Genomic DNA, 6,653 nt, shown 5'->3' with positions numbered 1-6,653 from the left:
GGAGGCAAGCAGCCACAAGTGCTAACAATGGCATGAATCATCAAGTTTAGGAGATTTTGTCGTAGAATGGAAGTCTATGAGTAAACCCTAACAGAGCGGCTAGGTCAGAAAAAACATAAAAAAGAAAAAAAATATATGAGGCAAAGAACAGTTAACACCAAGAGTAACGATAATTCATGGAAAAACAATAGCCGGAAAACAAAAACTAAATGAATTTTGTCTTCGTCATCCTCACTAGACTTGTATAGAACTTCTGCAAGTGGTCGTATTTGTGACAAATTTAGAGAACAAAATTCAGTATTACGACCAAAACTAGGAATTTTCCCTCTACTTGCTCCTCACTCAATCAACTGATTCCTTAATACAAGTCTAGGAGTCCATGTTCATCCTACTGCAACTAGCTAGTGCATCCCTCCATAATATATATCTCCATCTTTAATATGTACAAAGTGATCTAGTATTTAGGATTACATTGTACACATGTGAATTTTATGAACCAAAGTAATCGAAAAGCTTTGTAAAATGCAATCTGTATTTTGAATCTAAATTCAAATAAGTATGGTTATCAAGTCCAATTCTTATCAGAAAAAACTCATACGTTATATAATAGTTCTTTGATGGATGGAACTGCCTTAACTGATTTTTCTAGTATAAGAGGATTGCAACGCCTGCATTGATCCCTTCTAGAACACCATCCTCTAAATCATTGTCCCATCATACAATCTGAGATTGAGTGTACATCTAGGGGAAGAACAATGGATAATGGCATTGAACCTTGTTAGTTTCTTGTATCCCTTTTATTTTCATGATTTTGGTTTACTGCATATACGTATATTATTGTATAACTTATGTTTCATGTTATATATTATTGTATAACTTATGTTTCATGTTATCATAAATCAATCCTTGAATTTGACATAGTTGTAAGTATTGGTTCATATTTGTTTGCATATATTTGGTCACCGCTAGATTTTCACCTAAGTGATTATCTATTCTTTATTTTTCACCGCAGTGATTATCTATCCTTTTATTAGTTTGTATTTGGTGCGGTGAAATTGTAACCTTCTCTAGAAGCTCACTGAGATACTCCTGAGTTACTAACGACATAGAGGTGTCTACTGGGCTACATATTAGTAGGGCAGGGCATACCTCGGTCTGGGTCGGTTTGAGGCCCAAACTGACTCAGATTCAGATACATCGGTTAGGCCTATTTTGCAACCGACAAACAACCGAAGTTAATTGGGCCAGGTTAAAAGTTCAGTTGGGACGATAATGCGGTTCAGCCTGGTTCGATTATAGGCTGAGCCGAATCAGTTTTGGCCCATTTTGCTTGACCATTTTCAAGGCCCATTTACTTCAGTTTTCACCTGACTTCCTTTCTTTTGTAGCCCATTTTGCTGGACCAGTTTCAAGGCCCATTGTACTTAATTCAGTTTTCACTTGTTGAATTCTAAGCATACTTAACAAAATTCTAAGCAATCAAAATACAACTATCTGGAAACAATCAAACATCCATCAGTCCATCACCACTACTTAATTACATACCAAAGTCCAAAACTTGGAACTTAATAAAGTTCGATTCAAATCCATTCCCCTCAGCAAATAAAATAGAAATCCATGACTGATGATTCCAAGTCTTTTAAGCAAATAAAATACTAAAACATAAAGTCCAGCTCATAAACTTCACCATGACTAATGACTCGATGTCTCCAATTCTCCATCAGGTAGTTTCCTCGTGTACATTAGCATATGTTACACCTGAGTCTACAACATTTCCCATATCACAAAGTCAAAATTCAACATTTCAACTTGATTTCAACATACTGGTCAAGAGAAGAAATCAAAGAAAAAAAGAAGTGCAGCAAATTAAGAGTCTAAGATAAAAAGGTACCTGCTTCGAGCTTTTCCAATTCAGAGTACTGCTCCATTTCATCCCAAGTAGGCTCTTTGAACAATGACTTACTGGTTGCCCTCAACCAATCATTTGAACAGACAAGTGCCTCAACCATTTTAGGGGTCAAACTTGCCCTAAATGGATCCACGATCCTTTTTCTGAGGCTGAATGTGCTTTCAGAAGCAACTGTTGATGCAGGCACAGGAAACACATCCTCGCAATCTGGGACAGATTTGGAAATCTAACAGCATTTTCTTTCCACTAATCTAATAGTTGAAAACTTTGATTTGCAGGGTCCTCAGATGGTTCCAAAAGGTATTTGTCAACCTAATTCTTGATCTCGACCACATCCTTTTGCTGCCTAAGCTTCATGAACTCAATCATGCTTGTTGCGTGGCTGTCCTCTTCCACAATACTTGCATTTGCAGTGTCAAACCTAGGCTGAGTTGTAGAGGAAGATGCTTGTGCTGCCTCCGGATCGTTTTTTGCATACTCAACGAAGAGCTTAGACAAATTTGATTATGAGCTGGTTGTTTTCTTTCAAACTATACATATTTGATTTAAATACGTGAACCTTTATTAACCATTCAATTTTCGTACTGCAAATAAAAACCATTTATTTTTCAAAACCACATTTTGTTAAGTTATGAAGATTTTCTTAAAACTGCTTAATTAATTGAATTGTACATCAATATTCTGTCATCAAATATTGTCTCTTTACTGGATACGTTTTTGTTTCATGAACTGAGTGATGAAACCTTTTAACACATCTGAAGGACATGGTGTAGAGGAAGACGATCATATTACTGAAGAGCCTGATTGTGATTCTGCATAATTGAATCAACGATTACCAAAGGTACAATATTAGGAACCAATAACTTGTCAACCATGATTTGGTTTTTTATGCGCTTGTTAATCATGATTTTGCTTGAAGTTATCAATAATTTTGTTTAAAAGACATTTTCCACATAGTTTTCTCTTTTAGAGATTATGGTTTCTTTTTAGTTTATAGTACTTATTGTTTGTTTGAAGTCTTTAGTTGTTTCTAGCTTTTGGATCTCGAATCAAAGCTCAAATAAGTCCATGACTTTTCAAGTTTAGGTTGTCATTCAGTGGGTGCCTAGATTTGGGAAGTGGGTCTATCGTCAATAAGATGTTGTTTTTTGCCAGCTTAAGGCCATGCATTTCATTATCAATCTGTGTTGATGTGATCAAGGAATTCCATGATAGCTCATCCAATAGTTTTCTTTCGAGTGAGGATGCATGCTTAGTCTTAGTTTATTAATGTTTGTTGTTGGTTGTAATAGGTGTTGTGATTGCCGTCAGGTTGTAATTGCACTTCATTGAGATGAAATTTCTTTCAATTAAAAAAAAGATTTTGCTAATTAGGTTTTCTTTTTTGGTGAATATCATGTTATGCTTATTCAAACAAGAGATCCACATTATTATTATTATTTGTGGATATAGTCTTCAAACCTTTTTGAATATCTCAGACTTTGTTGGGATGGTTTCCCTACAAACATTTTTGCCTGAAGCAACTTTATTAGAAACACTCATAGATTTTTAAAATCTGTACAAATGCTTTTAGGAAGCAATGCCTTATGTTAAAACACCACTAAAAAATGCACTTTTATAACACAACGTATTTATGACTTCTTTTGCCAAACGCTATTAGAAAACACTTTATATAGTTTGTTAGTACTTTCACTCATTTAAAATCTCTAAAAAAGAGCCTTAGTTCTAGTTGGTCACTTGCTATGTCCATTGTAGATTGAAGTTATTTTGTGTTGTATTCAAAGAAGTAAATAAAAAACAAAACAAATGGTTATACTTGTTTGAGATTCATTTTTATAACAAGATCATATGCATCGCTGTAGCAGTAAAATACTTTTGCTCATCACCATATTTGACACGACCATCGTAACTTTTATAGTAAAAAAGTTACCGTTTTAATTTATGATGCATAAATATTACCATTCTTATTTCGAAACACAATATAATTGTAACATATTATTATAGTTAGGGAATAAAGAAGTTGCCTTTTATAACGTAAACCTCTGTTTTGAGTCTTTTGACAGAGCCGTTGAATTTTCCCAGGAGGAAAAAGGAAAATGCAGAAAGTATAGAGGAAAGAATCATAATGGGAAAATATTCAGCTATTGTTTTACCTAAAATCAGCCTATTGTTTTGCTACCCATGGTATTTTTGCAACTGGGCCACTGTTTTCTCCCAAAACAGCATGATCTTCTCTTATAAAAAGGATCTAAACTTTGATCAATTTTCATCCCCAATATTGTAATCACTGATAGCTTTAGGTTCCGATAGAGAGAATAGTGAAGGTTTCTAAGGCCTTCCTAAGGTTATAATGAGAAGGAAGAAGATGATCCTAGGGTAGGAGTGCCTGAAATGGCTATAAACTGCTAATCGAATCGATGATTTACCAGAGGTATACTCTTGTCATGGCTTTTCTTCCTCTTCTCGTCCAAATCCAATCCCGAGTAACTTGGTCCCGAAATCTCCAAATTGCTCAATTTATCGTAGTCGCTGCCACCACTAGAGTTTTGACGAAGTGTAGCAGTGGGCTGTGCACCACCCATGGCTAAGAGTAAGGATTGATGGCTGTAAAGTCCATCAACGCCACTTTCCCTGACCAAATTGAGACCATTGTCAAATTGATCGGGGTTAAGGAGAGAAGAGAAGCGAAGTAGGATTTCGGGTTGAGATTTGAATTAAGAAGAGTGAATGCTCTGGAAGGAGAACAAGAAGCGAGGAATCCATTGGTTGCAAGTGAAAGGTTTTCTCTGGCATTATTTCTTCGCTATACAGGTTTTCACGATTGGTGGTTCTAGTAAGACCTCTAAATTTGATATTTAGGCCCCTCCTATGTACTAAACCTTTAATTCACCTTTTTAGACACTTAAAAGAGAAATTTTAATCAAGGTCCAATTTGTAGTTCAATAATGGATACAATTCGATAACTTTTTCTTTTTTACTTTTGTTCCATTGACTGTTTGTTTGTCCAATATGTCTTTTCAGATTAAGAAAAGAAACAAACTTAAATTACCTGATATTGTTGAAACCATTATTATTACTTTTATTTTTTCAAATTTTAGAATTTCAATTCGTGCATTATTAGTTACATGTAATTCCAAAAATCTTGAATCAATACAAAATGAACATAACTAAACAGTACAAAATTTAGAACATCAAGTCAACATAAGCACGAGATATAATTAAACAAGTTGAAATCAACTTAATCAAAAAGTTTACAAGCATAAATATTTTACCTCATATAGAGTTTTACTTTCACTTTGCAAAGAGAAAATATGGTATGTCTAGTATAAATCTAACCAAAAAGTAGAAAGTAAAGAACATTAAATCAATCTAACCACAAAGTAAGTAAATTATAGAACTCGAAATCAACATAAAAAAAAAAAATTATATATATATATAAACTCTATTATTAGAACGTGCCTCACACACTAAAACCCTAGAAAACCTTGCCTATGTATTGCTTTGTTCTCGTTCGGCTGCACTGCGGCGCTGTGGCCGGCCTCTGACCGCGCCAGCACTTGATGTGTGTGGCCCGATAGGGTTTTGAGGGCGTCTCCCTTGCTCGAAGGGTATCTATCTTTCTTGGTGTAAAGATGCGACTGCATCTGGACGGTTTGGGACCGGAGCGGAGCTGGAGCTTAGCCGGTAGGATCAGTGTCTCGAAGTGGTCGGAGGGTGGCCCGAGATCGATGGATAGATGGGTTGGATTGCTAGCTTGATGGGATGGAGAATAACGATTTTCTGATGCTTGACTAGGGTTCTACTGTAGATCCATGGTGGCAGTGTGAATTGCTCTATGGCGGTCTACCGAAACAGGCAGGGTAGCCGTGATGGTCGGGGTCCGACGACGGTGGTGGGACTGCTGGTTTGGAGTTAAGTTTGGAGGCGGGTCGATGCAGTTGTGGATTTGGGCCTGCAGGGCTGGAGGCCCACTATCTGGTGTGGTCTTTTGGGTGTGGGTTTTGCCTGTGGGCTCGTTTTGGGCTGAAGTTAGGGTTTGGGCTCAATTTTTGGGCCTTGCCTTAGGCTTTATTTTATTTATTGTTTTTGTTTAGTTCGGTTGTGCTTTTTGCGAGCAATAAGTCCCTACATTGGTTGGGTAGGGTTAGTCAGGTTATGTGCCTGTGTGTGTACTCAAAGTGTCTTGTCTGCTCTAGGTAGGCGACGAGTCCCTTGTCTCGTCAAATTGTCGCTATCACCTAGTGACACTATGAAACTAAGTGTCGTCGGACTTATCCTCCGACGGCCACATAGTAGGAGAGCTATGCATATGGTAATTATGCTACGTTGTAATCGTGTTACATATCGAGTTATTTTTCCGTTATGTCACCACTATGTCAAAGCAAATAGAGTAGCCAGTGAAGCACTCTTTGCTAGTTGGTGCCTGGTTAAATATATTGTTTCAGTAGAGGCTCCTGATATCATTTTAGGACGTTCTCTAGATGCTTATTATAATCAGGGGTTTAGGCTCCATGTCCCCCCTTGATTCGACAGTTTCATTAATCAAGGCTTGAGGGCAGCCGCACCAGCCATTTATTCAATATATATATATATATATATATATATATATATATATATATATATAAACTAGAATGTTTAATCTCATATAAAGGTATAATTATTTTCACCTCATACAAAAGTAATTTATTTATTGGGAAAATGCTCATTTACCCAATTTTAGCTTAAAATTTGCCCACTTGCTCCA

Source organism: Rosa chinensis, chromosome 4 (assembly GCF_002994745.2).
Source record: "Rosa chinensis cultivar Old Blush chromosome 4, RchiOBHm-V2, whole genome shotgun sequence".
Lineage (NCBI taxonomy): Eukaryota > Viridiplantae > Streptophyta > Magnoliopsida > Rosales > Rosaceae > Rosa > Rosa chinensis.
The sequence above is the reverse complement of the archived record's forward strand: the minus strand, read 5'-3'. Positions refer to the sequence as shown.